This window comes from Rhinopithecus roxellana, chromosome 2 (assembly GCF_007565055.1).
Source record: "Rhinopithecus roxellana isolate Shanxi Qingling chromosome 2, ASM756505v1, whole genome shotgun sequence".
In the NCBI taxonomy this organism is placed as follows: domain Eukaryota; kingdom Metazoa; phylum Chordata; class Mammalia; order Primates; family Cercopithecidae; genus Rhinopithecus; species Rhinopithecus roxellana.
Window position 1 is genome coordinate 120,389,081 of NC_044550.1, and position 17,767 is coordinate 120,406,847.

At 34.8% G+C, this 17,767-nt stretch overlaps 1 pseudogene; it reads left to right on the forward strand.

Moving 5' to 3' along the window:
* The first annotated feature begins 3,729 nt into the window (after positions 1 to 3,729).
* LOC104662879 lies at positions 3,730 to 12,804 on the forward strand (annotated as a pseudogene).
* The last annotated feature ends 4,963 nt before the right edge of the window (positions 12,805 to 17,767 follow it).

Here is a 17,767-nt window from a genome sequence, read left to right on the forward strand (position 1 = left end):
TGGCCCAAATTTCTCAAGAACATCACTGAGACAATGGGGCCAGTGTAATGGCAAAGATCAGATAAAAATATGGCCTTTTGCCTTCTCACCCCAGCCTGCTGTTTCGATAGCCATAAACAAAAAATTAGCCAACTTGGTTGAGGAAAAGAAAGTACAGATAGACAAAATCATAAATGACAAAGGAGAAATAACCACTTAAAGAGATGAAACTTTGAAAATCATGAGTCCAGGCCAGGTGCAGTGGCTCACACCTGTAATCCCAGCATTTTGGGAGGCCAAGGCAGGAGGTTCTCTTGAGGTCAGAAGTTTGAGACCAGCCTGGCCAACATGGCAAAAGCTCGTCCCTACTAAAAATATAAAAAATAGCCAGGTGCATCGTACACCTGTAGTTCCAGCAACTGGAGAGGCTGAGACACAAGAGTCAATTGAACCTAGGAGGCAGAGGTTGCAGTGAGCCAAGATCACCACTGCACTCCAGCCTGGGTGACAGAGGGAGACCCTGTCTCAAAAAAAAAAAAATGGAAAAGAAAAAAAAAAATTATGAATCTATGTTGCATAATTCTATGAAAATAAATTGAAAATCCCACAAAGAGAGTTTCATAGGAAAGTACATTTTTCAAAATTGACCCCATCTTTCCGGATAAGAATTAGTTTTCTATTGCTGCCATACAAAGTTACCATAAATGTAATGTCTTAAAACACCACACATTCATTGTTTTTCAGTTCTATAGATTAGAAATTTAATATGCACCTCACTGAACTAAAATCAACGTGTCTGCAAACTGCTTTCCTTTTGGAGGTTCTGGAGGAGAGTATTCCCTGTTCATTTATGTTGTTGGCAGAATTCATTTCCTTGTGACTGTCCCTGTTTTCTTCTTGAATGTCAGCTGACAGTCATATCAGCCTCTGAACTCTATTCCTGTTCCTTGGCTGGTGGCCTTTCCTCCACTGCCAAAGCCAACAACAATGGTACAGGTCAAGTCCCTCTCACGTTGCATCCCTCTCACCCAGAAGGGAAAAGCTGCCTGCTTTTAAGTACTCATATGATTTGATCCTTCAGAATAATCTCCTCATCTCAAGGTCCTTACCCTTAGTCACATCTGCAAAGTCCCCTTTGCCATGTAATTTAACATACAGGTTCTCAGGACTAGGGCATGGATACCTGGGGGGCCTTTATTCTCCTACCACACACCCCAACACAAATGTCTTAAAGCAAAACCAAGCCAAGAAAACTTCTATCAATTTTCACAGGAGAAAAGGAGAACTAACCCTCAAATTTTACTATGTGCAGATGATTTTTAAGGGGGTATTTAGCCAAAGTTTTAAAGACTAGATAATCCAATGCCACTTAAATTTTTCCAAGCATAGAAAAAGAAGACATTTCCAAAATTTTTTTTAACTTCTGTCAAAAAATTTATTACAAAGAAAATTCAGCATTGATACATAAACCTAATAAAATGGCAGTAAAAAAATAGACAATCTCACTTCAAAATATTGAGGAAAGTTTACTGCAGCACTATTCACAATAGCCAAGATATAGAATCAACCTAGGTGTCCAACAACAAATGAATGGATAAAGAAAACGTGGTACATATGCCCAGTGGAATACAACACAGGCATAAAAAAGAATGAAATCCTGTCATTTGTGACAACATGGATGGAACTGGAGGACATTATGTTAAGTGAAATAAGACAGGAACAGAAAGTTAACCACATGCTCTCACTCTTATGTGGAAGCTAAAAGAAGTTGATATCATAGAAGTAAAAAGTGGAAGAGGAGACTAGAGGCTGGGAGGCTAGGGAGAAGGGAAGGGTGAGGAGAGATTTATTAAAGGTTACAAAATTATAGCTAGATGGGAGGAATAAATTTTGGTGTTCTATAACACTGTAGAATGACTATAGTTAACAACAGTACATTATATAGTTTCAAATAGCTAGGAGGAGGATATTGAAAGTTCCCAACAGAAATGATAAATGTATGAGATGACAGATGTGCTAATTATCCTGATCTGATCACCCTATATTATATATATTGAAACTCCATTATGTACCCCAGGAACATGTACAATTATTATTTGTCAATTTTAAAAATAAAATAAAATTTTAAAAGCAAATAAATAAAATTTCACTAAATAAATAAAATCATAAACCAAAGGTTAGGAAACAGAATCCAACAGTACATTACAAAATTAATATATCATGGTCAAGCAGAGTTTATTACATGAGTGCCAGAGTGGTTTAATAATAGAAAATCCTTTAGTATAAGCACAATTTTAAAAGATCTAAAGAAAAAATTATTTGACTATTGTCATAAACACTGAAAAAACACTTTAATAAAATCCAAAACCCATTTCTGATAAAATACTTTGTAAAACAGAAAAAGGATTTTTCTTTAAATTGATAAAAATATATTTTCTGCAGCTCTAAATCTGGCATATTACTTCCTAGGTAAACACTACAGGCATTTCCCATAAAAATTCAGAATGATGCAAGGATGTCTGCTATTCTGCCTTTCCTATTTAACACAGAATTAAACTTACTAGCTAATGCAATGAAACAAGAGAAATGAATTAGAAAGAAAAGAATTGAAAAAGTTAAATTACCTTTATTTGCATATTGTATGAGACTTTACTAAGAATACCCAAATCAATGATATTATATCTATATGAGTAATAGCCATTCAGAAGATATAATGACAGAAAAAGAAGTTTAACCTATCAACAAAAAGTAAAATTAAAAACAAATCTAACAGTAATGTACAAAACCTATACGAAGAATATTTCAAACACTTCTGAAAGACAAAAGCAGAGCTGAACAAATGGAAAGACCGTGCTTGATGTTGATATCAAATATCCTTCTAGTTCACATGTATGTAATGTGATCTCCAAAAATATATATAAATGAGATTTTTCCTAAGTCTAGACAAATTGGCTCTAAAATCCATATAGAAAAATATACAAAATTAACTGACAAGCTCCCTATAAAGAGGAGCCAAGAGGGAAGTGATTTGGTCTTCTCTACATCAAAACATTGCATATAAATAAACAACTAGACAATTAAAACAGAATAGAAAGTTTAAAGGCAAATCCAGCTACATATAAAAATGTAAAATATAATTAATTGAGATAGTGTCTCACATCTGTGAGAACAGGATGGACTTTTTAATAAACAGTATTGTGACAACTGGAGAGTCATTTGGAAGAAGATACAATTGAAGCCCACACCTCACACCAAACACCAGGATAAACCCTGTGTGAATCAGAAACCCAAAATTTGAAAAAATGAATTATGTACGCATATTGAAATACCACTCTGTGTCCTAGAAATGCATACATTATGTGTCAACTAAAGATAAAAGGGGGAATTTCTTAATATAAAAATTTTAAATATAGAAGAAATTAAGTCCTATAAGTTCTAGAATAAAATATCAATGAATCCCTTTATAATCTGGATGTGAGTAAAGCCTTTCCAAATAAAACTCGAAATCCAGGGGAGGAAAAAAAGAGTCTGGAGAAAAATAAGCTTTTACATGTAAAAAATAATAATAATAAGGTAAAAGATAAATGCCAATTTAGGAGAAAACACTTGGAACATGGATCCGAGATAAAAAGCTAATCTCCCAAACATACAAGGATCTCTCTGGGCAGGAGGGCATGTACTTATGCTGCGAATGTTTACTGAGAACCTACTTGGTGTAAAGACCTTCAGCTGAATCTGAGACACGTGATAATGCTACACAAGCACATTTCCATTCAAAGTAAGAAAATCCTACTGAAGACTTCTCCACCTCAGTAGCATCCCCTTTGGCAGATGAGGGCTACTGCTATACTAATTTCCTGCACGTGTTTTTCATTTTGCTATTTGCCTTCTTGAAAATCCTGGAATGCAAAATTAACTCACATAAAGGACTATAAAAATCCTTTGATATTCTAAAATAAGAAAAATAATCCTATTCATCACAATATTTATCTGAAATTTTAGAACACGTAGTTACTTAAGATATTTTTATTAAACTATCAGGTTCTATTTTTAAAAGTAACTTCCAGCACTATCTTTTGTTTGCGGCCATTAAGGCAGTCACTTATGTGTTTATTTAACTCTGATTCTAATTTGAAATCTCTAATATGACAGTAATCGCATTGTCTTCAATCAATATTTGGCTCTCCATTTTACCTCACTCATAACTCTAACTACAGCTGTCTAAGAATTCTGAGCTTCCTGTCACCCATTATTTCCTACTCAAACATACAGAGTTTAAGTTTGTTCAACATTCTGTTTAATAATTTTTGTTTAAACAAGACTATTTATTTGCACTGGAGCAAAGTTGTTGTGTTTTTTTCTCCTAATATGTTATTCTTATTGTCATAAAGAGAGAGAACAAGAGTGGTGTGTGTTTCCCATCTGACAAGAGAACTATACCCACTTTTGCATTATTTATACAATAATGATCAAGGCCCAGGGCATTTCCTGGGGATTAATGGTTGACCAGGAGATTGAAGACCATTAACCTTAGGCAGTCATTAATTTTCTCAGAAAACCCGGTTGAAGTCATTATTTCTATTATAAGATCGATAACATACACCCCTCACCACCACTACCAAAAAAAAAAAAAAAAAAAAAAAAAACGGAAAAAGAAACCATTGGAAATAACTTTTCTCTGGAATTTTTCTTAAGTGCATTCAACATGTAGGTTATATTTTAAGAGAAATGTCACTAAAATTCTGAACAACTTAATAAGTAACATGGCATACTTCATCACTTAGACATCACTGTCATGAACATTTGTGATTCTTTTCTCTCTGCCTTCCTAAACTTGACTTAGAAGTCGAGCTAAAAATAAAGTCTCTCTCTCTCACTCACTCACTCACTCTCGCTCTCTCTCTTGCTCTCACACTCTGCCCCCACTCTTTCCCCCGCCCTTGTTCCCTCCCTCTTTCCTAAGGGCTTCAGGATGCAAGGTGTAAATCTGCAAAAGCAGCATGTGGTAGGTAACACTATATACAAATTGTTGGAGAGCAGGTTGAGCTATGAATCTACAGTGTTTTTATTAGTGGCATTTTATCTGAAATAAATGTCAGAAAGAGCTACTTTTTCTGAGCAACTTAATTGAAATGGATCTAAAAAACTAGAATTCACATGATAAAATAAGGTGTCATTTGTCTGACACTGCTTTAATGCTCCAAATACTGAGCTTGGCAAGAGGAGAACCTGGACCCAAACAGTATCTCAGAAATCAAAGAGCTCCAAAAGAGCAGCAGCAACATTTGAACTCCTGAAAGAAGGAAGAGAATATACAAAATAAACATTAAAGAGCCTCAGGAAATGTATTTGTTTGTGAAAGCCTGTGGTTAGGACAGTGCCACATCAAACAGGGGAGAGCCCTCTTAATGGATTCTCCAGTTTTCAGACATATTTGTCAATATAATTTTCATCTTTAAAATGGAGATAATGTGAACTACATTCCAGTCCTCAATTCAAGGGCAAGATATTACGTGATGCAGTAAGAATGGCTGCTCATCTAGGATGCACCATAAATAGCACATAAGAAGTGATATGAAATGGGAGTTCTTTTCATTGATCTTATTTACATCTCAGTCACTTCTTACCCTTGAAATAACAAGCAGAGTTATTGTCAATGTGTTTATATCACTTTCTTGTATATCCACTGGGGACTATAGCTTTATACATTGAAAACTTCCCTTCCTTCCTTCTTTCATCTCTGCTCCTCCCACCCCCATTACCACCACCACCATCAGTACATTCCATGAGCAGGTAGGGAGAAACAGTGAGTCACGAAAACAAAAGAAGAAAATCTTAGAGAAGGAAAAATAAAAGTAATTGATTGGTGCTGAAGAACACCTGGGGTTAGTGGACATCCATCCGTCCCACAATTAAGGGCAAACCAGAGTAAATGATTATGTTGATGGGAAATACACAAGTAAATTCAAAATAATCCCTATATCCAAGAAGCTCGCCATCTATTAAAGGAAATAAAATATATAAGAGATTCAAAGAAATATTTTCTCTCATTCCATTGGTTGCCTTTTCCTCTGTTGTTTCCTTTGCTGTACAGAAGCTTTTTGGTTTGATGTAGTGCCACTTGTTTTTTGGTTTTGTTGCCTGTGTCATATCCATGAAATCATTGCCAAGACCAATGTCATGAAGCTTTCCCTTAAATTTTCTTCTAGGATTTTTATAGTTTCAGGTCTTAATTTTAATTCTTTTTTCCATTTTGTGTTGATTAGGATGTATGGTGAGGCCAAGGAGGGCGGATCATGAGGTCAGGAGATTGAGACCATCCTGGCTAACATGGTAAAACCCCATCTCTACTAAATATACAAAAAATTAGCCAGGCACGGTGGCATGCGCCTGTAGTTCCAGCTACTTGGGAGGCTGAGGCAGGAGAATTGCTTGAACCTGGGAGGTAGAGGTTGCAGTGAGCTGAGATTATGCCACTGCACTCCAGCCTGGGTGACAGAGTGAAACTCCATCTAAAAGAAAAAAATAAAAGATAAGCATCCAATATCATTCTTTTGTATGTGGAAGAGACTCTCCTCTTTCCTTTGTGTATCTTTGGTACTGTTGCCAATGATCAGTTGACTGCATATGCATAGGTGTACTTTTGGTTCTGTATTCTGTTCCTCTGGTTGATGTGCCTCTCTTTATGCAGTGCCATAGCGTTTTGATTACTGTAACTTTGTAACATATTTTGAAAGCAGGTTAACAGGATGCCTCCAGCTTTGTTATTTCTCAAGATTAGCTTGGCTATTCATAGTCTTTTATTATTTATTCCATTTGTTATTATTGTTCCTGAAGTATTATTATTGTTATAATGGTATCAAAATAGAAAACCAAACAAATAAAAGATGACCATGAATGAACCACTGGTGAATGTGTCATGAGCCAAGAATTATGATTAATATGATTTTATGTTACTGAGACTTAAAAAATAATAATAAAGGTTCTTCAAGAGACAAACTTCATAGAGAATGTCATCATCTCATAAAGGATATAACTTTATAAAGCAGAAAAAAACGGGCCTGGGATACAAATAAACCTGGCCTTGATTTACAACTCTTTTGCTTACAAACTGAGTGACACAGAGTCACCCATTTCACTTATTTGAGCTTTTGTTTTCTCATCTGGCAAATGGGAATAATAGTACTTACTTTGCAGTATATTATGAGAGATGATAAAAGGCTTCTGGCAGATACTAGATGCTTTGATAAAAGGTAGCTGTAATGGGTGATTGATTAAAAGCGTACAGAAAGAGAAGAAAAAGATTACTCCAAAGTTTTGACCCTAGTCAGGTGACTATAAAAATAATAATGCTATAAATGGAAATATAAAAATCAGGGAGTATGAACAGATTTTAGGAGTGGGGTTTTTCTATGTTAGCAAATTTTATTTTATGTTTTATATATAAGTCCCACACCATCACTAAAGCAAACCTAAAGGAAAGAGACTTTCTCTCTGATATCCTGCTACATTTAGGCCTTGTGATGACTCCACTTCCTCATCATTGCTGCTGCTGTTGTTTATTTTCACTTGTTTTTGTTGTTTATTTCACAATAATATGTTATGGGCAAAATGAAATATAGATAAGGATTCAGTCTAGCTAGGTCCTGAAAACTCAGAGTAAGTGATGTCTCAAATGCTCAACATCATACCCAGTGCTAACCAAAAAGTACAATTGTTTGTAACCTACATGTGTAATTCAGTACACAAGAATTTCTTAAAGATGGTCATTTCTAAAGCTCATATAGAATTCACCAGCATAACAAAGTTAGCAGCCTAAACAGCCAACTAGATTGGGTAATTGTAGAAATCTTCTGGGAAAATGTATTATGCCTTTTGGAATGAAGTTGGATATTAGGCAGATAGATTTTCAGCATCAAGTTATAATGATTGTTGTGTCTGTTAGAAAGAACCTAAAGTTAAGATTCAATTAATAAAGTTTTAAAATGTAGGGCACTTCAGTATTTTTAGGGGTATAAAATTTCAAGTTAAAATTTAAATATTAAATCACAGTGATCTGTTTCCTTTCCAATTTAAAGTATACTAATTCTAATTTTGTTATGTGACCTTGTATGACCCATGAAATGTGTTTAAGTTGTGAACTGTCATTTAAGTGTAAGAAAAAAGTGGGACTACTCATCAACTGCATTGTATCCAGCACCAAAATCTTCCTGATGGAGTAAGATAAACACCCATTCAGCTACCCTAATTTTTTTAAGAGTACCAAATGACATGACTTAATTTTACATGTCAAAATATAGGCAAACCACTGGGCATGGTGGCACATATCTGTAGTCCAAGCTACTTGGGACACTGAGGCAGAAGGCTCACTTAAGCCCAGAAGTTCAGACTGTAGTGAGCTAAGCTATGATCATACCAGTTCACTTCAGCCTGAGCAGCATAGCAAGACCCCATTTCTAAAACTAAATGAATAAATAGTCAAACCCTTAAAGGACTTTGATGGTCATCAGTTAGCTAAAGTAAGCGACACTTTTAATAGTGTTATCTGTGGCAATTATAAAGCAACAGAGAACTAAAACAACTACAATAGTGTTATAAGTGGTATAACACTTAAGCACTTAACACAAACATCATTCTAGACCAATTAAATCAGAATCTCAGAGACAAGTTCTTATTTAAAAGCTCTCCACATGATTTTAATAAATGCAGCAATGGTTAGGTCTACAAACTTGCATAAAAAATATATATATATACTCAGAAATGTATGCTTCTTGCCAAGACAAAGTAACAAAGACCATATACACTAGTTATACTCCTGAAACAACTAGATCAACAAAATATATGAAACAATAATTTTCAAAACATTAAAATTCATGCTACAAAAAACATTGATCTCTGAGAAATGGGAATAATGAACAAAATGAGTCCTATGATTGCCTAGCTAAAAAGAGTTTCCAGGCCATGACACAAGAAAGAAAAACATAGGCAGAGTACAGTAGTCACCCTGTGTAGAGAAGATGTGGTTGGAAGCCTATGGATAACACAGCAAGTAGACTCTGTAGAGCAGAGATACAAGAGGAGAGGGCTTCAGAGATATGCAGTGTCCACATTAAGTCTTCAACTAAGAACTAACTAGCTTATGCATGTGCGAAAAATAACTGAGACCAGGAAAAGAACAACCTAAAAGGATAATAGGGAAAGACACTGAGAGTTCACACAGAAGAATAGCTCATATTCTCATCAACAAAGTCTAAAACCTCATCATTTCAAAAGCATTGTATAAAGTACATAAAAGGGTTTTGCATCAGTATAGTATTAGGAAAAAAATAGCCCTTAGACTCAATTCTGCTTTGATCCCACTTCAAAAAAAGACCTGCTAAAATCAAACTGTTTCCAAATAACTTAAGTGCTTCAAACCACAAAATTTGAGAAGATTTGTTGGACTACAAGAATACCCAGAACACAAGGCAAAATTCACAATGTCTGGCATTTAATTAAAAATTATTAGGCATACAAAAAAGCAGGAAAATATGAACAATAATGAGAAAAAGTAATTAATCAAAATTGACACAGAAATTACATAGATTTTAGAATTAGTGAAAATGGATATTTATACAATTATTATAACTATATTTCATATGTTCAAACAACAAGAAGTAAAATTGAACATGTTAAACAGAATTATGAAAAATAAAAACATAACACAAATCTAAACATCTAGAAATAAAAAATTAGAATGTTCAAGAAGAAAAATACACTCTATGAGATTAATGGCAGATTATTCATTGCAGAAGAAAATATTAGTTAATTTGAAGATAGTGGAAATTATCCCAAATAAAACACAATGACTAAAAATGATTTAACAGTTATCAGTGAGCTAACTGACTAATTCAACTTGTCTAATATGCATGTAATTGGAGTTATTAAAGAAAAAATGGTCAAGGTAATATTTGAAAAGATAATGACCAAAATATTTTCAATTTAATGAAGTACAAAAGTCCACAAATCAAGAGATGCTCCATGAACTCTAAGCACACACACACACACAAATAAATAAAAAGAAACCAAGTCACAACATGATCAAAGTGCTTAAAATTATGATGATAGAGAGAAAAAAATCTTAAAAGTAGCCATAAGGAAAAAAACATTACATACGAAGGAACATCAGTTGTCCTGAGTGGGGTAGGGAGGTACAAAGATTAGGATGGCATTAGATTTTCATCAGAAATTATGTAATGCAGATGACAGTAAAGAAATATAAAGTACTGAAAAAAATCAGTCAAACGATAATCTTTTACACAGTGAATATATTTTTCAAAACCAAACTGCATTTTGAAGCTTACAAAAATTGAAATAATTCATCACCAACAGAGCTTAAATACAAGGAATGACATAAGAAGTCCTTCAGCCAGAAGAAAAATAACAGATAGAAATAATAATCTGTGCTCAAATTAAAAGCACCAAAAATGGTAACTACATGTTTTTAAAATGATTTTTATTACTAATTAAGTATCTTTAAAAGATATGTGACTATATGAAGCAAAAATAATAACAATATTTTGGGGGGTTTATAACATATGTGGAAATAAAATGTATGACAACAGTGGTGCAAAGGCTTGGAGGAGAAAATGGAAGTATACTGTGGTAGTATTTTTATAAATATATGAAGCAGTATGTTACTAGAAGGTAGAGTGTAATAAGTTAAAGATATTTTCTATAAACACCAAAGCTATCACTAAAATTACACAGCAAAGCATTATAACTAATAAGCCAACAATGAATATAAAATAGAAGCATAAAGTAGTCAATTATTTAAAAATGGGAAAAGATAAGAAATAGAAAATAGAAAAAAAGAGAAAAAGATAATAGGCAAAGAACAGATAGAAAAAAATAGCAAGAGGGTAAATTTAGACTCATCATATCAATGATCACATTAAATGTAAATGGTCTAAACACCACAGTGAAAGGCAGAGATTCTCAGACTGAATTTAAGAAATAAAAGGCAAGACCCAACTCTATATGCTGCTACAGAAGAAAAAAAAAGTGTTGATATAAAACACAAATTGATCAAAAGTAAATGAATGGAAAAAGATATACCATGCTAACACTATGAAAAGAAAGATGAAATGGCTATATTAAAATAGGATAAAGTAGATTTCAGAACATAGGTTATTATTGAGAATGAAAAGGTCATTTCATATGATAAAGAGGCAGAGCATCAAAACACATGAAACAAAAGCTGATCAAAGTACAATATAAAAGAGACAAATTCAGAATTATAGTCAGATATTTCAAAAATCCCTCTTCAGTTATTGATAAAACCAGTAAACAGAAAATCAGTAAGAATATGAGTTGAACACCATCAATCAACTTGACCTAATTGATATTTACAGAATAATCCATCCCACAATACTAAACTATAAAATATATTCTTCCCAAGTGCACATGAAACATTTTCCAAAACATACCATTTTCTGGGTCACAAAACATGCCTCCATAAATTTAAAAGGATTCAAACCATGCAAAGTGTATGTACTATGAGCACAATAAATTAGATTATAAATCAAAAACAGAAAAAAATCTAGAAAATCCTCAAGTATATTGAAACTAAACAATGTCCTTTTAAATAATCCATGAATAAAAGAAAAAAATAGAAAATTTATAATTATGTAGGATTGAATGAAAGAGAAAATACACACTTTAAATTTTGTGAGACACAGCTAAAGAAACATTTGGAGGTAAATCCACAACACTGAACATCCATATTAGAACAGTGGAAAGGTCTCAAATCAATGACCTCAACTTGTACCTTAAGAAACTAGAAACAGGAGCTGGGCACAGTGGCTCACACTTGTAATCCCAGTACTCAGAAGGCTGAGATTGGATGATTGCTTGAGGCCAGGGGTTTGAGACCAGCGTGGGCAATGCAGAGAGATCCCGTCTCTACACAAAAAAAAAAAAAAAAAAAAAAAAAACTGAGCCAAGCAAGGTGGCACGTGCCTATTGTATCAGCTCCTTGGGAGGCTAAGGCAGGAGGATTGCTTGAGCCCAGGAGTTTAAGGCAGCAGTGAGCCATATCAAACCAGCCTGGGTGACACAGTGAGACTCTATTCAAAAAAAAAAAAGGAATAAGAGCTCAGGCAGACAGGCGCGTAGATGCTTCTGGAAAGAAAGCCACGATAGCTGCCCAGGGAGAGCCCCAGGTCCAGTTCAAATTTGTATTGGTTGGTGACAGTGGTACTGGGAAAACGACCTTAGTGAAACATCATTTGACTGGTGAATTTGAGAAGTGTATAACCACCTTAGGTGTTGAGGTTCATCCCCCAGTATTCCACACCAACAGAGGACCTATTAAGTTCAATGTATAGGACACAGCCGGCCAGGAGAAATTCGGTGGACTGAGAGATGGCTATTATAACCAAGCCCAGTATGCCATCATAATGTTTGATAGAACATCAAGAGTTACTTACAAGAATGTGCCTACCTGGCATAGAGATCAGGTATGGTGTGTGAAAACATCTCCATCATGTTGTGTGGCAACAAAGTGGATATTAAGAACAGGAAAGTGAAGGCAAAATCCATTGTCTTCCACCGAAGGAAGAATCTTCAGTACTATGACATTTCTGCCAAAAGTAACTACAACTTTGAAAAGCCCTTCCTCTGGCTTGCTAGGAAGCTCATTGGAGACCCTAACTTGGAATTTGTTGCCATGTCTGCTTTCGCCCCACCGGAGGTTGTCATGGACCAGCTTTGGCAGCACAGTACGAGCACGACTTAGAGTTTGCTCAGACAACTGCTCTCCCGGATGAAGATAATGACCTGTGAGAATGAAGCTGGAGCCCAGCGTCAGCAGTCTTAGTTTTATAGGCAGTTGTCCTGTGATATCAGCGGTTCAGTGTGTGTGCCACCTCATTGTTATCTAGCTAAGCGGTACATGTGCTTCATCTGGGGGATGCTGAAGGTGAGTGGGCTTCGGAGTGAATGTGGCAGTTTAAAAAATACCTTCATAGTTTGGACCTGCATATTTAGCTGTTTTGGAACGTAGTTGATTCCTAGAGTTTCAAATATAAGACTGCTACAGTGGGCCGGTCACGGTGGCTCAAGCCTGTAATCCCAGCACTTTGGGAGGTCGAGGCAGACTGATCATGAGGTCAGGAGATCGAGACCATCCTGACCAACATGGTGAAACTTCGTCTCTACAACACCAGCACAGACCACATAGAAGCCAGAGGGTAGTCCCACCACTGCTACTGCCATTGTCCACATCATGCCCACTGCCCAAGGACTCAAAGACCTTCCCACTTGAATGATTAACCATTGCCACTGTCCCCACACCTGAGTAAGCTGCCCAGAGTTCAAAAATCACCCACCTGGACCTGCTAACATCAGTGCCTATGATACCACCCAGGGCCCAATGATAGGCACACTCAGTCTGCCACTGTGACCAATGGAGCCTGGGAACTGGCCCGTGTGATGTCCCCATCCTCAGCAAAACTTTAAACATGTCCTCCACTAACAATTGCAACCTAATCCACTGAGAAAATCAGACACTACAGATGTGTTTATAGCTGAAGAAACTATATGGGGACTATACTAGTGTACACACACAGAATCAAAGCCAAAGTGCCCTACATAAACGGAACCATAGATATGTCTTTAGAAAATCGTCTTTCCCTACAAAATCAAATTCAAAAACTTGGAAGAGGTGACTATTACACCAGATTTGCAGATATTGATGTGAGGACACAAGAAATATGGAAAAGCAAGAAAATATAAACACCTCCACAAGAACACAATAATTCTCCAGTAAGAGATTTCAATTAAGAAATTTATGAATTTCTTCCAGAAATTCCTGGAAGAAGAATTTAAAATAATATTGAAGCTCAGTGAGATACAAGAGAACTAAGAAAAACAATAAACGAAGTCAGTAAAACAATTCAGGGTATGAATGAGAAGCTTAGCAAATAGATCAATATCATTAAAAAGTATCAAACAGAAATTCTGAAACTGAAGAATTCATTGAATGAAATACAAAATACATTTGAAAGTTTCAACAATAGACTAGATTAAGCAGAAGAAAAAACTTCAGAACTTGAAAACTGGTTTTCTGAAATAACCCAGTCAGACAAAAAAAAATAAAGAAAAAAGAATTCTAAAGAATAAACAAAGCCTACATCACATATGGAGCACCATAAAGTGACCAAATATTCAAATTCTCAGTGTCTCACATAAGAAACAGAAAATGAAGGGAATAGAAACCTATATAAAAAAAGTAGCTGAAAACTTCCTAAGTCTAACAAGAGGTACAGATATCCAAATGCAAGAAGCTCAAATATTTCCAAACAGATACAATTTCAAAATGTCTTCTTATTCACAGCACATTATCATCAAACTGTCAAAAGTCAAAGACAAAAAATGAAATTCTAAAAACAGCAAGTGAAAAATGACTAGTCACTTATAAGGGAAGCCCCATCAGATGAACAGTAGATTTCTTAACAGAAACATTATAGGTCAGGAGATAATGCAACAATATATTCAAAGAGCTGAAGGGAAAAGACTGCCAGCCAAGGATACACTACCCAGAAATGTTATCCTTCATAAATAAAGGAGAAATAAAGCTTTTCCCAGAAAAGCAAAAGCGGAGGGAATTCATTGCCACTCGACCAGCCATACAAGAAAAGCTTAAGGGAATCATATACATGGTAGTGAAAGGATGATATCTACCATCATGAAAATACTCAAAATTATGTAACCTACTGGTAAAGCAAGCTCACAAATGAGGAATAGAAGACTCAAGTGTCACTCCTACAAAAAACCACAATGATAAACAATAAAAGAGGAAGAAAGGATATACAAAATAACTAGAAATCAATTAATAACATTGCAAGAATCAGCACTCACATATTAAAAATAAGCTTAAGTGGAAAGTTTAAACCTTAAACTTTCCACTTAAAAGGTATACACTGGTTCAATGGATCTTAAAAAGCAAGACTCAACTATATGCTGTGTATAAAAAACTTATCTCACCTGTAAAGACACATATGTACTGAAAATAAAGGGATAGAAAAAGATATTTCATGCAAGTAGAAACCAAAAATTAGCAAGAGAAGCTATATTTATATCAGATAAAACATACTTTAAGTCAAAAATAGTAAAAAGAGACAAGAGAGGTCATTATATAATGATACAGGGATCAGTTCAGCAAAAGGATATAACAATTCTAAACATGCATCCAACACCAGAGCATCCAGATATACAAAGCAAATATGAAATATAAGGGAGAAATAGACTCCAATACAATAATCATTGGTGACATAAACACCCCACTCTCAACATTAGATAAATTATCTAGACAGAAAATAAACAAAGAAACATTCTATTTAAACTGCACCTTGGACCAAATGGACCTAACAGACATTTCATCCAAAAGCTACAGAATATACATTCTTTTCATCAGTACATGGAATATTCTCCAGAACAGACCATATGCTAGGACACAAAACAAGTCTCAAAAAAAATCTTAAAAATTGAAATTATATCAAGTGTCTTCTCAGAACGAAGTAGAATAAATCTAGAAATCAATAACAACAGAACTTTGGAAACTGTTTAAATACATAAAAATTAAACAATATGCTCCTGAATGACCACTGGGTCAAGGAAGAAATTAAGGGGAGAAATAAAAAAAATTATTGAAACAAGTGAAAATCTAAATATAACATACTAAAACCTGTGGGATACAACAAAAGCAGGGCTGAGAGAGATTTATAGCAATAAATGTCTACTGCGAAAAAGAAGAAAATTTTCAAATAAATAATCTACCAATGCACCTCAAGAAACTAAAAAAGCAAGAATAAACGAATCCCAAAATTAATAGAAAAGAAATAATAAAGATCAGAGCAGAACTAAGCAAAATTGAGGCTTAAACATTACAAAGGATCAATGAAACAAAAAGTTAGTTTTCTGAAAAGATGAGCAAAATTGATAAACTACTAGGTAGATTAACCAAGGAAAAAAAAAGACCCAAATAAAATCAGAAATGAAAAATGAGACATTACAAGGGATACCACAGCAATACAAAAGATCATCAGAGATTATTAAGAACAACTATACACTACCAGACTGGAAAACTTAGAGAAAATAGGTAAATTCCTAGACACATACATCCTACCAAGATTGAATCAGGAAGAAATTAAAAAAAAACCCAACAGACCAATAACAAATAATGAGATTTAATTAATAATAAAAAGTCTCCCAACAAATAAAAGTCCAGGACTGGATGTCGTCACTGCCAAATTCCACCAAACATACACAGAATTAACACCAATTCTCCTTAAACTATTCCAGAAAATTAGAGAAGGGAATTCTTCCTAACTCATTCTATGAGGCCAGCATTACCCTGAGAGCAAAACAAGGACACAGAAAAAAAAAAAAAACTACAGGCCGATATCCCTGGTAACGACAAACACAAAAATCCTCAACAAAATGCTAGTAAACCAAATCCAACAGCATATGAAAAAGATAATATACCATGATCAAGTGGGATGGTTCAACCTCTGCAAATCAATAAATGTGATTCATCACATTAACAGAAAAACTGTATGATCATCTCAATAGATAAAGAAAAAGCATTTGATAAAATTCAACATCCCTTCATGATAAAATCTCAACAAACCTGGCCTAGAAGGAACATACCTCAACATAATAAAGGCCATATATAATAAACCCACAGCTAACATCATATCAAATGGAGAAAAGTTAGCATCCTTTCCTCTAAGAACTGGAACAAGACAAAGATTTCCACTTCCATCACTCCTATTCAACATAGTAGTAGAAGTCCTAGCCAGAGAAATCAGGTGAGAGAAAGAAATAAAAGGCATCTAAATTGCAAAAAAGCAAGGCAAGGTGTTCCTTTTTGGAGATGACATAATCTTATATCTCAATTTAAAGACTCCACCAAAAAAGGAAACTCTTAGATCTGATCAATGAATTCAGGAAAGTTGCAGAATACAAAATCAACATACAAAAATCAGTAGTGTTTCTATAGCTCAATGATGAACCAGTCAAGAAAAAAAAAAAAAAGGAAGCTAAGAACCATGAGAAAACGTTAGAAGAATTGCTAACTAGAATAACCAGTTTACAGAAGAACATAAATGACCTGATGGAGCTGAAAAACAAAGCACGAGAATTTCGCGAAGCATACACAAGTATCAACAGCTGAATTGATCAAGTGGAAGAAAGGATATCAGAGATTGAAGATCAACTTAATAAAACAAAGTGCAAACACAAGATTAGAGAAAAAGAAAAGGAACAAACCAAATCTCCAAGAAATATGGGACTATGTGAAAAGACCAAATCTACATTTGATTCATGTACCTGAAACTGACAGGGAGAATGGAACCAAGATGGAAAACACTCTTCAGGATATTATCCAGGAGAACTTCTCCAACCTAGAAACACAGGCCAACATTCAAATTCAGAAAATACAGAGAAAACCACAAAGGTACTCCTCGAGCAGAGCAACCCCAAGAAACATAATCGTCAGATTCACCAATGTTGAAATTAAGGAAAAAATGTTAAGGAAAGCCAGAGAGAAAGGTCAGGTTACCCACAAAGGGAAGTGCATCAGACTAACAGCGAATCTCTCAGCAGAAACCCTACAAGCCCAAAGAGAGTGAAGGCCAATATTCAACATTCTTAAAGAAAAGAGTTTTCAACCCAGAATTTCCTCTCTAGCCAAACTAAGCAAGTCCTTAGACACCTACAAAGGGACTCAGACTTCCACACAGTA